A 15,287-nucleotide genomic window follows, 5' to 3' on the forward strand; every position below is an offset into this window, starting at 1 on the left:
AATGAACTTATTTCAGTCAGCTCGATCTTTCATCTTCCAAGCAAAAAGATTTTATCTTCAAATACAAGAACTTTTCGTGGTTTTGTTGGTTTTCAGCAAATGAACATATTTCAGCGAGCTGGGAGTTTTTACTTTAATAGTGTAAGATTGCATCTTAAACGACAAGAACTTTTCGTGGTTCTTGTCAATTTTTGTTGGTTTTCATCTCATGAACTTATTTCAGTCAGCCAGATCTTTCTTCTTCAAAGCAAAAAGATTTTATCTTCAAATACAAGAACTTTTCGTGGTTTTGATGGTTTTCAGCAAATTAACATATTTCAACGAGCTGGAAGTTTTTTCCTTAATAGTGTAAGATTTTATCTTAAAATACAAGAACTTTTCGTGGTTCTTGTCAATTTTTGTTGGTTTTCATCGAATGAACTTATTTCATTCAGCGACATCTTTCTTCTTCAAAGCAAAAAGATTTTACCTTCAAATACAAGAACTTTTCGTGGTTTTGTTGGTTTTCAGCAAATGAACATATTTCAGCGAGCAAGAAGCTTTTTTTTTAATAGCGTAAGATTTTATCTTAAAATACAAGAACTTTTCGTGGTTCTTGTCAATTTTTGTTGGTTTTGATCTGATGAACTTATTTCAGTCAGCCAGATCTTTCTTCTTCAAAGCAAAAAGATTTTATCTTCAAATACAAGAACTTTTCGTGGTTTTGATGGTTTTCAGCAAATGAACATATTTCAGCGAGCTGGAAGTTTTTTCCTTAATAGTGTAAGATTTTATCTTAAAATACAAGAACTTTTCGTGGTTATTGTCAATTTTTGTTGGTTTTCATCTGATGAACTTATTTCAGTCAGCTCGATCTTTCTTCTTCAAAGCAAAAAGATTTTATCTTCAAATACAAGAACTTTTCGTGGTTTTGATGGTTTTCAGCAAATGATCATATTTCAGCGAGCTGGTAGTTTTTTCCTTAATAGAGTAAGAATTTATCTTGAAATACAAGAACTTTTCGAGGTTCTTCTCAATTTTTGTTCGTTTTCATCCAATGAACTTATTTCAGTCAGCCAGATCTTTCTTCTTCAAAGCAAAAAGATTTTATCTTCAAATACAAGAACTTTTCGTGCTTTTCTTGGTTTTCAGCAAATGAACATATTTCAGCGAGGCAGAAGGTTTTTCTTTAATAGCGTAAGATATTATCTTAAAATACAAGAAGTTTTCGTGGTTCTTGTCAATTTTTGTTGGTTTTCATCTGATGAACTTATTTCAGTCAGCTGGATCTTTCTTCTTCAAAGCAAAAAGATTTTATCTTCAAATACAAGAACTTTTCGTGGTTTTGTTGGTTTTCAGCAAATGAACAGATTTCAGCGAGGTTGAAGTTTTTTCTTTAATAGCGTAAGATTTCATCTGAAAATACAAGAACTTTTCGTGGTTCTTGTCAATTTTTGTTGGTTTTCATCTGATGAACTTATTTCAGTCAGCAAGATCTTTCTTCCTCAAAGCAAAAAGATTTTATCTTCAAATACAAGAACTTTTCGTGGTTTTGTTGGTTTACAGCAAATGAACATATTTCAGCGAGCAAGAAGTTTTTTCTTTAATAGCGTAAGATTTCATCTTAAAATACAAGAACTTATTGTGGTTCTTCTCGATTTTTGTTGGTTTTCATCTAATGAACTTATTTCAGTCAGCTAGATCTTTCTTCTTCAAAGCAAAAAGATTTTATCTTCAAATACAAGAACTTTTCGTGGTTTTGATGGTTTACAGCAAATGAACATATTTCAGCGAGCTCGAAGTTTTTTCCTGAATAGCGTAAGATTTTATCTTAAAATACAAGAACTTTTCGTGGTTGTTGTCAATTTTTGTTGGTTTTCATCTCATGAACTTATTTCAGTCAGCTGGATCTTTCTTCTTCAAAGCAAAAAGATTTTATCTTCAAATACAAGAACTTTTCGTCGTTTTGATGGTTTTGAGCAAATGATCATATTTCAGCGATCTGGAAGTTTTTTCCTTAATAGAGTAAGATTTTATCTTAAAATACAAGAACTTTTTGTGGTTCTTGTCAATTTTTGTTGGTTTTCATCTAATGAACTTATTTCAGTCAGCTCGATCTTTCATCTTCCAAGCAAAAAGATTTTATCTTGAAATACAAGAACTTTTCGTGGTTTTGTTGGTTTTCAGAAATGAACATATTTCAGCGAGCTGGGAGTTTTTACTTTAATAGCGTAAGATTGTATCTTAAACGACAAGAACTTTTCGTGGTTCTTGTCAATTTTTGTTGGTTTTCATCTAATGAATTTATTTCAGTCAGCCAGATCTTTCTTCTTCAAAGCAAAAAGATTTTATCTTCAAATACAAGAACTTTTCGTGGTTTTGATGGTTTTCAGCAAATTAACATATTTCAACGAGCTGGAAGTTTTTTCCTTAATAGTGTAAGATTTTATCTTAAAATACAAGAACTTTTCGTGGTTCTTGTCAATTTTTGTTGGTTTTCATCGAATGAACTTATTTCATTCAGCGACATCTTTCTTCTTCAAAGCAAAAAGATTTTATCTTCAAATACAAGAACTTTTCGTGGTTTTGTTGGTTTTCAGCAAATGAACATATTTCAGCGAGCAAGAAGCTCTTTTTTCAATAGCGTAAGATTTTATCTTAAAATACAAGAACTTTTCGTGGTTCTTGTCAATTTTTGTTGGTTTTGATCTGATGAACTTATTTCAGTCAGCCAGATCTTTCTTCTTCAAAGCAAAAAGATTTTATCTTCAAATACAAGAACTTTTCGTGGTTTTGATGGTTTTCAGCAAATGAACATATTTCAGCGAGCTGGAAGTTTTTTCCTTAATAGTGTAAGATTTTATCTTAAAATACAAGAACTTTTCGTGGTTATTGTCAATTTTTGTTGGTTTTCATCTGATGAACTTATTTCAGTCAGCTCGATCTTTCTTCTTCAAAGCAAAAAGATTTTATCTTCAAATACAAGAACTTTTCGTGGTTTTGATGGTTTTCAGCAAATGATCATATTTCAGCGAGCTGGTAGTTTTTTCCTTAATAGAGTAAGAATTTATCTTGAAATACAAGAACTTTTCGAGGTTCTTCTCAATTTTTGTTCGTTTTCATCCAATGAACTTATTTCAGTCAGCCAGATCTTTCTTCTTCAAAGCAAAAAGATTTTATCTTCAAATACAAGAACTTTTCGTGCTTTTCTTGGTTTTCAGCAAATGAACATATTTCAGCGAGCCAGAAGGTTTTTCTTTAATAGCGTAAGATATTATCTTAAAATACAAGAAGTTTTCGTGGTTCTTGTCAATTTTTGTGGGTTTTCATCTAATGAACTTATTTCAGTCAGCTGGATCTTTCTTCTTCAAAGCAAAAAGATTTTATCTTCAAATACAAGAACTTTTCGTGGTTTTGTTGGTTTTCAGCAAATGAACAGATTTCAGCGAGGTAGAAGTTTTTTCTTTCATCGCGTAAGATTTCATCTGAAAATACAAGAACTTTTCGTGGTTCTTGTCAATTTTTGTTGGTTTTCATCTGATGAACTTATTTCAGTCAGCAAGATCTTTCTTCCTCAAAGCAAAAAGATTTTATCTTCAAATACAAGAACTTTTCGTGGTTTTGTTGGTTTACAGCAAATGAACATATTTCAGCGAGCAAGAAGTTTTTTCTTTAATAGCGTAAGATTTCATCTTAAAATACAAGAACTTATTGTGGTTCTTCTCGATTTTTGTTGGTTTTCAGCTAATGAACTTATTTCAGTCAGCTAGATCTTTCTTCTTCAAAGCAAAAAGATTTTATCTTCAAATACAAGAACTTTTCGTGGTTTTGATGGTTTACAGCAAATGAACATATTTCAGCGAGCTCGAAGTTTTTTCCTTCATTGCGTAAGATTTTATCTTAAAATACAAGAACTTTTCCTGGTTGTTGTCAATTTTTGTTGGTTTTCATCTCATGAACTTATTTCAGTCAGCTGGATCTTTCTTCTTCAAAGCAAAAAGATTTTATCTTCAAATACAAGAACTTTTCGTCGTTTTGATGGTTTTCAGCAAATGATCATATTTCAGCGATCTGGAAGTTTTTTCCTTAATAGAGTAAGATTTTATCTTAAAATACAAGAACTTTTTGTGGTTCTTGTCAATTTTTGTTGGTTTTCATCTAATGAACTTATTTCAGTCAGCTCGATCTTTCATCTTCCAAGCAAAAAGATTTTATCTTCAAATACAAGAACTTTTCGTGGTTTTGTTGGTTTTCAGCAAATGAACATATTTCAGCGAGCTGGGAGTTTTTACTTTAATAGCGTAAGATTGTATCTTAAACGACAAGAACTTTTCGTGGTTCTTGTCAATTTTTGTTGGTTTTCACCGAATGAACTTATTTCAGTCAGCCAGATCTTTCTTCTTCAAAGCAAAAAGATTTTATCTTCAAATACAAGAACTTTTTGTGGTTTTGATGGTTTTCAGCAAATTAACATATTTCAACGAGCTGGAAGTTTTTTCCTTCATCGTGTAAGATTTTATCTTAAAATACAAGAACTTTTCGTGGTTCTTGTCAATTTTTGTTGGTTTTCATCGAATGAACTTATTTCATTCAGCGACATCTTTCTTCTTCAAAGCAAAAAGATTTTATCTTCAAATTCAAGAACTTTTCGTGGTTTTGTTGGTTTTCAGCAAATTAACATATTTCAGCGAGCTGGGAGTTTTTACTTCAATAGCGTAAGATTTTATCTTAAACTACAAGAACTTTTCGTGGTTCTTGTCAATTTTTGTTGGTTTTCATCTAATGAACTTATTTCAGTCAGCTCGATCTTTCTTCTTCAAAGCAAAAAGATTTTATCTTAAAATACAAGAACATTTCGTGGTTCTTGTCAATTTTTGTTGGTTTTCATCAAATGAACTTATTTCAGTCAGCGAGATCTTTCTTCTTCAAAGCAAAAGGATTTTATCTTCAAATACAAGAACTTTTCGTGGTTTTGTTGGTTTTCAGCAAATGAACAGATTTCAGCAAGCCAGAAGGTTTTTCTTTAATAGCGTAAGATATTATCTTAAAATACAAGAACTTTTCGTGGTTCTTGTCAATTTTTGTTGGTTTTCATCTAATGAACTTATTTCAGTCAGCGAGATCTTTCTTCTTCAAAGCAAAAGGATTTTATCTTCAAATACAAGAACTTTTCGTGGTTTTGATGGTTTTCAGCAAATGATCATATTTCAGCGATCTGGAAGTTTTTTCCTTAATAGAGTAAGATTTTATCTTAAAATACAAGAACCTTTCGTGGTTCTTGTCAATTTTTGTTGCTTTTTTCCAATGAACTTATTTCAGTCAGCCAGAACTTTCTTCTTCAAAGCAAATAGATTTTATCTTCAAATACAAGAACTTTTCGTGGTTTTGTTGGTTTTCAGCAAATGAACATAGTTCAGCGAGCCAGAAGGTTTTTCTTCAATAGCGTAAGATATTATCTTAAAATACAAGAACTTTTCGTGGTTCTTGTCAATTTTTGTTGGTTTTCATCTAATGAACTTATTTCAGTCAGCCAGATCTTTCTTCTTCAAAGCAAAAAGATTTTATCTTCAAATACAAGAACTTTTCGTGGTTTTGATGGTTTTCAGCAAATGATCATATTTCAGCGATCTGGAAGTTTTTTCCTTAATAGAGTAAGATTTTATCTTAAAATACAAGAACCTTTCGTGGTTCTTGTCAATTTTTGTTGCTTTTTTTCGAATGAACTTATTTCAGTCAGCCAGAACTTTCTTCTTCAAAGCAAATAGATTTTATCTTCAAATACAAGAACTTTTCGTTGTTTTGTTGGTTTTCAGCAAATGAACATAGTTCAGCGAGCCAGAAGGTTTTTCTTTAATAGCGTAAGATATTATCTTAAAATACAAGAACTTTTCGTGGTTCTTGTCAATTTTTGTTGGTTTTCATCGAATGAACTTATTTCAGTCAGCTGGATCTTTCTTCTTCAAAGCAAAAAGATTTTATCTTCAAAAACAAGAACTTTTCGTGGTTTTGTTGGTTTTCAGCAAATGAACAGATTTCAGCGAGCAAGTAGTTTTTTCTTTAATAGCGTAAGATTTTATCTAAAATACAAGAACTTTTCGTGTTTCTGGTCAATTTTTGTTGGTTTTCATCTAATGAACTTATTTCAGTCAGCCAGATCTTTCTTCTTCAAAGCAAAAAGATTTTATCTTCAAATACAAGAACTTTTCGTGGTTTTGATGGTTTTCAGCAAATGAATATATTTCAGCGAGCTGGAAGTTTTTTCCTTAGTAGCGTAAGATTTTATCTTAAAATACAAGAACTTTTCGTGGTTATTGTCAATTTTTGTTGGTTTTCATCTCATGAACTTATTTCAGTCAGCTGGATCTTTCTTCTTCAAAGCAAGAAGATTTTATCTTCAAATACAAGAACTTTTCGTGGTTTTGTTGGTTTTCAGCAAATTAACATATTTCAGCGAGCTGGAAGTTTTTTAATTCATAGCGTAAGATTTTATCTTAAAATACAACAACTTTTCATGGTTCTTGTCAATTTTTGTTGGTTTTCATCGAATGAACTTATTTCATTCAGCTAGATCTTTCTTCTTCAAAGCAAAAAGATTTTATCTTCAAATACAAGAACTTTTCGTGGTTTTGTTGGTTTTCAGCAAATGAACAGATTTCAGCGAGCCAGAAGTTTTTTCTTCAACAGCGTAAGATTGCATCTTAAAATACAAGAACTTTTCGTGGTTCTTGTCAATTTTTGTTGGTTTTCATCTGATGAACTTATTTCAGTCAGCTGGATCTTTCTTCTTCAAAGCAAAAAGATTTTATCTTCAAATACAAGAACTTTTCGTGGTTTTGATGGTTTTCAGCAAATGAACATATTTCAGCGAGCTGGAAGTTTTTTCCTTAATAGTGTAAGATTTTATCTTAAAATACAAGAACTTTTCGTGGTTATTGTCAATTTTTGTTGATTTTCATTGAATGAACTTATTTCATTCAGCTAGATCTTTCTTCTTCAAAGCAAGAAGATTTTATCTTCAAATACAAGAACTTTTCGTGGTTTTGTTGGTTTTCAGCAAATTAACATATTTCAGCGAGCTGGAAGTTTTTTAATTCATAGCGTAAGATTTTATCTTAAAATACAAGAACTTTTCATGGTTCTTGTCAATTTTTGTTGGTTTTCATCGAATGAACTTATTTCATTCAGCGAGATCTTTCTTCTTCAAAGCAAAAAGATTTTATCTTCAAATACAAGAACTTTTCGTGGTTTTGTTGGTTTTCAGCAAATGAACAGATTTCAGCGAGCCAGAAGTTTTTTCTTTAATAGCGTAAGATTTCATCTTAAAATACAAGAACTTTTTGTGGTTCTTGTCAATTTTTGTTGGTTTTCATCTCATGAACTTATTTCAGTCAGCTGGATCTTTCTTCTTCAAAGCAAAAAGATTTTATCTTCAAATACAAGAACTTTTCTTGGTTTTGATGGTTTTCAGCAAATGAACATATTTCAGCGAGCTGGAAGTTTTTTCCTTAATAGTGTAAGATTTTATCTTAAAATACAAGAACTTTTCGTGGTTATTGTCAATTTTTGTTGGTTTTCATCTGATGAACTTATTTCAGTCAGCTCGATCTTTCTTCTTCAAAGCAAAAAGATTTTATCTTCAAATACAAGAACTTTTCGTGGTTTTGATGGTTTTCAGCAAATGATCATTTTTCAGCGAGCTGGTAGTTTTTTCCTTAATAGAGTAAGAATTTATCTTGAAATACAAGAACTTTTCGAGGTTCTTCTCAATTTTTGTTCGTTTTCATCCAATGAACTTATTTCAGTCAGCCAGATCTTTCTTCTTCAAAGCAAAAAGATTTTATCTTCAAATACAAGAACTTTTCGTGCTTTTCTTGGTTTTCAGCAAATGAACATATTTCAGCGAGCCAGAAGGTTTTTCTTTAATAGCGTAAGATATTATCTTAAAATACAAGAAGTTTTCGTGGTTCTTGTCAATTTTTGTGGGCTTTCATCTCATGAACTTATTTCAGTCAACTGGATCTTTCTTCTTCAAAGCAAAAAGATTTTATCTTCAAATACAAGAACTTTTCGTGGTTTTGTTGGTTTTCAGCAAATGAACAGATTTCAGCGAGGTAGAAGTTTTTTCTTTAATAGCGTAAGATTTCATCTTAAAATACAAGAACTTTTCGTGGTTCTTGTCAATTTTTGTTGGTTTTCATCTGATGAACTTATTTCAGTCAGCAAGATCTTTCTTCCTCAAAGCAAAAAGATTTTATCTTCAAATACAAGAACTTTTCGTGGTTTTGTTGGTTTTCAGCAAATGAACATATTTCAGCGAGCAAGAAGTTTTTTCTTTAATAGCGTAAGATTTCATCTTAAAATACAAGAACTTATTGTGGTTCTTCTCGATTTTTGTTTGTTTTCATCTAATGAACTTATTTCAGTCAGCTAGATCTTTCTTCTTCAAAGCAAAAAGATTTTATCTTCAAATACAAGAACTTTTCGTGGTTTTGATGGTTTACAGCAAATGAACATATTTCAGCGAGCTCGAAGTTTTTTCCTTAATAGCGTAAGATTTTATCTTAAAATACAAGAACTTTTCGTGGTTGTTGTCAATTTTTGTTGGTTTTCATCTCATGAACTTATTTCAGTCAGCCAGATCTTTCTTCTTCAAAGCAAAAAGATTTTATCTTCAAATACAAGAACTTTTCGTCGTTTTGATGGTTTTCAGCAAATTAACATATTTCAACGAGCTGGAAGTTTTTTCCTTAATAGTGTAAGATTTTATCTTAAAATACAAGAACTTTTCGTGGTTCTTGTCAATTTTTGTTGGTTTTCATCGAATGAACTTATTTCATTCAGCGACATCTTTCTTCTTCAAAGCAAAAAGATTTTATCTTCAAATACAAGAACTTTTCGTGGTTTTGTTGGTTTTCAGCAAATGAACATATTTCAGCGAGCAAGAAGCTTTTTTTTTAATCGCGTAAGATTTTATCTTAAAATACAAGAACTTTTCGTGGTTCTTGTCAATTGTTGTTGGTTTTGATCTGATGAACTTATTTCAGTCAGCCAGATCTTTCTTCTTCAAAGCAAAAAGATTTTATCTTCAAATACAAGAACTTTTCGTGGTTTTGATGGTTTTCAGCAAATGAACATATTTCAGCGAGCTGGAAGTTTTTTCCTTAATAGTGTAAGATTTTATCTTAAAATACAAGAACTTTTCGTGGTTATTGTCAATTTTTGTTGGTTTTCATCTGATGAACTTATTTCAGTCAGCTCGATCTTTCTTCTTCAAAGCAAAAAGATTTTATCTTCAAATACAAGAACTTTTCGTGGTTTTGATGGTTTTCAGCAAATGATCATATTTCAGCGAGCTGGTAGTTTTTTCCTTAAAAGAGTAAGAATTTATCTTGAAATACAATAACTTTTCGAGGTTCTTCTCAATTTTTGTTCGTTTTCATCCAATGAACTTATTTCAGTCAGCCAGATCTTTCTTCTTCAAAGCAAAAAGATTTTATCTTCAAATACAAGAACTTTTCGTGCTTTTCTTGGTTTTCAGCAAATGAACATATTTCAGCGAGCCAGAAGGTTTTTCTTTAATAGCGTAAGATATTATCTTAAAATACAAGAAGTTTTCGTGGTTCTTGTCAATTTTTGTCGGTTTTCATCTAATGAACTTATTTCAGTCAGCTGGATCTTTCTTCTTCAAAGCAAAAAGATTTTATCTTCAAATACAAGAACTTTTCGTGGTTTTGTTGGTTTTCAGCAAATGAACAGATTTCAGCGAGGTAGAAGTTTTTTCTTTAATAGCGTAAGATTTCATCTGAAAATACAAGAACTTTTCGTGGTTCTTGTCAATTTTTGTTGGTTTTCATCTGATGAACTTATTTCAGTCAGCAAGATCTTTCTTCCTCAAAGTAAAAAGATTTTATCTTCAAATACAAGAACTTTTCGTGGTTTTGTTGGTTTACAGCAAATGAACATATTTCAGCGAGCAAGAAGTTTTTTCTTTAATAGCGTAAGATTTCATCTTAAAATACAAGAACTTATTGTGGTTCTTCTCGATTTTTGTTGGTTTTCATCTAATGAACTTATTTCAGTCAGCTAGATCTTTCTTCTTCAAAGCAAAAAGATTTTATCTTCAAACACAAGAACTTTTCGTGGTTTTGATGGTTTACAGCAAATGAACATATTTCAGCGAGCTCGAAGTTTTTTCCTTAATAGCGTAAGATTTTATCTTAAAATACAAGAACTTTTTGTGGTTCTTGTCAATTTTTGTTGGTTTTCATCTAATGAACTTATTTCAGTCAGCTCGATCTTTCATCTTCCAAGCAAAAAGATTTTATCTTCAAATACAAGAACTTTTCGTGGTTTTGTTGGTTTTCAGCAAATGAACATATTTCAGCGAGCTGGGAGTTTTTACTTTAATAGCGTAAGATTGTATCTTAAACGACAAGAACTTTTCGTGGTTCTTGTCAATTTTTGTTGGTTTTCATCTAATGAATTTATTTCAGTCAGCCAGATCTTTCTTCTTCAAAGCAAAAAGATTTTATCTTCAAATACAAGAACTTTTCGTGGTTTTGATGGTTTTCAGCAAATTAACATATTTCAACGAGCTGGAAGTTTTTTCCTTAATAGTGTAAGATTTTATCTTAAAATACAAGAACTTTTCGTGGTTCTTGTCAATTTTTGTTGGTTTTCATCGAATGAACTTATTTCATTCAGCGACATCTTTCTTCTTCAAAGCAAAAAGATTTTATCTTCAAATACAAGAACTTTTCGTGGTTTTGTTGGTTTTCAGCAAATGAACATATTTCAGCGAGCAAGAAGTTTTTTTTCAATAGCGTAAGATTTTATCTTAAAATACAAGAACTTTTCGTGGTTCTTGTCAATTTTTGTTGGTTTTGATCTGATGAACTTATTTCAGTCAGCCAGATCTTTCTTCTTCAAAGCAAAAAGATTTTATCTTCAAATACAAGAACTTTTCGTGGTTTTGATGGTTTTCAGCAAATGAACATATTTCAGCGAGCTGGAAGTTTTTTCCTTAATAGTGTAAGATTTTATCTTAAAATACAAGAACTTTTCGTGGTTATTGTCAATTTTTGTTGGTTTTCATCTGATGAACTTATTTCAGTCAGCTCGATCTTTCTTCTTCAAAGCAAAAAGATTTTATCTTCAAATACAAGAACTTTTCGTGGTTTTGATGGTTTTCAGCAAATGATCATATTTCAGCGAGCTGGTAGTTTTTTCCTTAATAGAGTAAGAATTTATCTTGAAATACAAGAACTTTTCGAGGTTCTTCTCAATTTTTGTTCGTTTTCATCCAATGAACTTATTTCAGTCAGCCAGATCTTTCTTCTTCAAAGCAAAAAGATTTTATCTTCAAATACAAGAACTTTTCGTGCTTTTCTTGGTTTTCAGCAAATGAACATATTTCAGCGAGCCAGAAGGTTTTTCTTTAATAGCGTAAGATATTATCTTAAAATACAAGAAGTTTTCGTGGTTCTTGTCAATTTTTGTGGGTTTTCATCTAATGAACTTATTTCAGTCAGCTGGATCTTTCTTCTTCAAAGCAAAAAGATTTTATCTTCAAATACAAGAACTTTTCGTGGTTTTGTTGGTTTTCAGCAAATGAACAGATTTCAGCGAGGTAGAAGTTTTTTCTTTCATCGCGTAAGATTTCATCTGAAAATACAAGAACTTTTCGTGGTTCTTGTCAATTTTTGTTGGTTTTCATCTGATGAACTTATTTCAGTCAGCAAGATCTTTCTTCCTCAAAGCAAAAAGATTTTATCTTCAAATACAAGAACTTTTCGTGGTTTTGTTGGTTTACAGCAAATGAACATATTTCAGCGAGCAAGAAGTTTTTTCTTTAATAGCGTAAGATTTCATCTTAAAATACAAGAACTTATTGTGGTTCTTCTCGATTTTTGTTGGTTTTCAGCTAATGAACTTATTTCAGTCAGCTAGATCTTTCTTCTTCAAAGCAAAAAGATTTTATCTTCAAATACAAGAACTTTTCGTGGTTTTGATGGTTTACAGCAAATGAACATATTTCAGCGAGCTCGAAGTTTTTTCCTTCATTGCGTAAGATTTTATCTTAAAATACAAGAACTTTTCGTGGTTGTTGTCAATTTTTGTTGGTTTTCATCTCATGAACTTATTTCAGTCAGCTGGATCTTTCTTCTTCAAAGCAAAAAGATTTTATCTTCAAATACAAGAACTTTTCGTCGTTTTGATGGTTTTCAGCAAATGATCATATTTCAGCGATCTGGAAGTTTTTTCCTTAATAGAGTAAGATTTTATCTTAAAATACAAGAACTTTTTGTGGTTCTTGTCAATTTTTGTTGGTTTTCATCTAATGAACTTATTTCAGTCAGCTCGATCTTTCATCTTCCAAGCAAAAAGATTTTATCTTCAAATACAAGAACTTTTCGTGGTTTTGTTGGTTTTCAGCAAATGAACATATTTCAGCGAGCTGGGAGTTTTTACTTTAATAGCGTCAGATTGTATCTTAAACGACAAGAACTTTTCGTGGTTCTTGTCAATTTTTGTTGGTTTTCATCGAATGAACTTATTTCAGTCAGCCAGATCTTTCTTCTTCAAAGCAAAAAGATTTCATCTTCAAATACAAGAACTTTTCGTGCTTTTCTTGGTTTTCAGCAAATGAACATATTTCAGCGAGCCAGAAGGTTTTTCTTTAATAGCGTAAGATATTATCTTAAAATACAAGAAGTTTTCGTGGTTCTTGTCAATTTTTGTGGGTTTTCATCTAATGAACTTATTTCAGTCAGCTGGATCTTTCTTCTTCAAAGCAAAAAGATTTTATCTTCAAATACAAGAACTTTTCGTGGTTTTGTTGGTTTTCAGCAAATGAACAGATTTCAGCGAGGTAGAAGTTTTTTCTTTCATCGCGTAAGATTTCATCTGAAAATACAAGAACTTTTCGTGGTTCTTGTCAATTTTTGTTGGTTTTCATCTGATGAACTTATTTCAGTCAGCAAGATCTTTCTTCCTCAAAGCAAAAAGATTTTATCTTCAAATACAAGAACTTTTCGTGGTTTTGTTGGTTTACAGCAAATGAACATATTTCAGCGAGCAAGAAGTTTTTTCTTTAATAGCGTAAGATTTCATCTTAAAATACAAGAACTTATTGTGGTTCTTCTCGATTTTTGTTGGTTTTCAGCTAATGAACTTATTTCAGTCAGCTAGATCTTTCTTCTTCAAAGCAAAAAGATTTTATCTTCAAATACAAGAACTTTTCGTGGTTTTGATGGTTTACAGCAAATGAACATATTTCAGCGAGCTCGAAGTTTTTTCCTTCATTGCGTAAGATTTTATCTTAAAATACAAGAACTTTTCGTGGTTGTTGTCAATTTTTGTTGGTTTTCATCTCATGAACTTATTTCAGTCAGCTGGATCTTTCTTCTTCAAAGCAAAAAGATTTTATCTTCAAATACAAGAACTTTTCGTCGTTTTGATGGTTTTCAGCAAATGATCATATTTCAGCGATCTGGAAGTTTTTTCCTTAATAGAGTAAGATTTTATCTTAAAATACAAGAACTTTTTGTGGTTCTTGTCAATTTTTGTTGGTTTTCATCTAATGAACTTATTTCAGTCAGCTCGATCTTTCATCTTCCAAGCAAAAAGATTTTATCTTCAAATACAAGAACTTTTCGTGGTTTTGTTGGTTTTCAGCAAATGAACATATTTCAGCGAGCTGGGAGTTTTTACTTTAATAGCGTCAGATTGTATCTTAAACGACAAGAACTTTTCGTGGTTCTTGTCAATTTTTGTTGGTTTTCATCGAATGAACTTATTTCAGTCAGCCAGATCTTTCTTCTTCAAAGCAAAAAGATTTTATCTTCAAATACAAGAACTTTTCGTGGTTTTGATGGTTTTCAGCAAATTAACATATTTCAACGAGCTGGAAGTTTTTTCCTTCATCGTGTAAGATTTTATCTTAAAATACAAGAACTTTTCGTGGTTCTTGTCAATTTTTGTTGGTTTTCATCGAATGAACTTATTTCATTCAGCGACATCTTTCTTCTTCAAAGCAAAAAGATTTTATCTTCAAATTCAAGAACTTTTCGTGGTTTTGTTGGTTTTCAGCAAATTAACATATTTCAGCGAGCTGGGAGTTTTTACTTCAATAGCGTAAGATTTTATCTTAAACTACAAGAACTTTTCGTGGTTCTTGTCAATTTTTGTTGGTTTTCATCTAATGAACTTATTTCAGTCAGCTCGATCTTTCTTCTTCAAAGCAAAAAGATTTTATCTTAAAATACAAGAACATTTCGTGGTTCTTGTCAATTTTTGTTGGTTTTCATCAAATGAACTTATTTCAGTCAGCGAGATCTTTCTTCTTCAAAGCAAAAGGATTTTATCTTCAAATACAAGAACTTTTCGTGGTTTTGTTGGTTTTCAGCAAATGAACAGATTTCAGCAAGCCAGAAGGTTTTTCTTTAATAGCGTAAGATATTATCTTAAAATACAAGAACTTTTCGTGGTTCTTGTCAATTTTTGTTGGTTTTCATCTAATGAACTTATTTCAGTCAGCGAGATCTTTCTTCTTCAAAGCAAAAGGATTTTATCTTCAAACACAAGAACTTTTCGTGGTTTTGATGGTTTTCAGCAAATGATCATATTTCAGCGATCTGGAAGTTTTTTCCTTAATAGTGTAAGATTTTATCTTAAAATACAAGAACCTTTCGTGGTTCTTGTCAATTTTTGTTGCTTTTTTTCGAATGAACTTATTTCAGTCAGCCAGAACTTTCTTCTTCAAAGCAAATAGATTTTATCTTCAAATACAAGAACTTTTCGTGGTTTTGTTGGTTTTCAGCAAATGAACATAGTTCAGCGAGCCAGAAGGTTTTTCTTTAATAGCGTAAGATATTATCTTAAAATACAAGAACTTTTCGTGGTTCTTGTCAATTTTTGTTGGTTTTCATCTAATGAACTTATTTCAGTCAGCCAGATCTTTCTTCTTCAAAGCAAAAAGATTTTATCTTCAAATACAAGAACTTTTCGTGGTTTTGATGGTTTTCAGCAAATGATCATATTTCAGCGATCTGGAAGTTTTTTCCTTAAAAGAGTAAGATTTTATCTTAAAATACAAGAACCTTTCGTGGTTCTTGTCAATTTTTGTTGCTTTTTTTCGAATGAACTTATTTCAGTCAGCCAGAACTTTCTTCTTCAAAGCAAATAGATTTTATCTTCAAATACAAGAACTTTTCGTGGTTTTGTTGGTTTTCAGCAAATGAACATAGTTCAGCGAGCCAGAAGGTTTTTCTTTAATAGCGTAAGATATTATCTTAAAATACAAGAAC

Source organism: Heptranchias perlo, chromosome 7, assembly GCF_035084215.1.
Source record: "Heptranchias perlo isolate sHepPer1 chromosome 7, sHepPer1.hap1, whole genome shotgun sequence".
Classification (NCBI taxonomy): Eukaryota; Metazoa; Chordata; class Chondrichthyes; order Hexanchiformes; family Hexanchidae; genus Heptranchias; species Heptranchias perlo.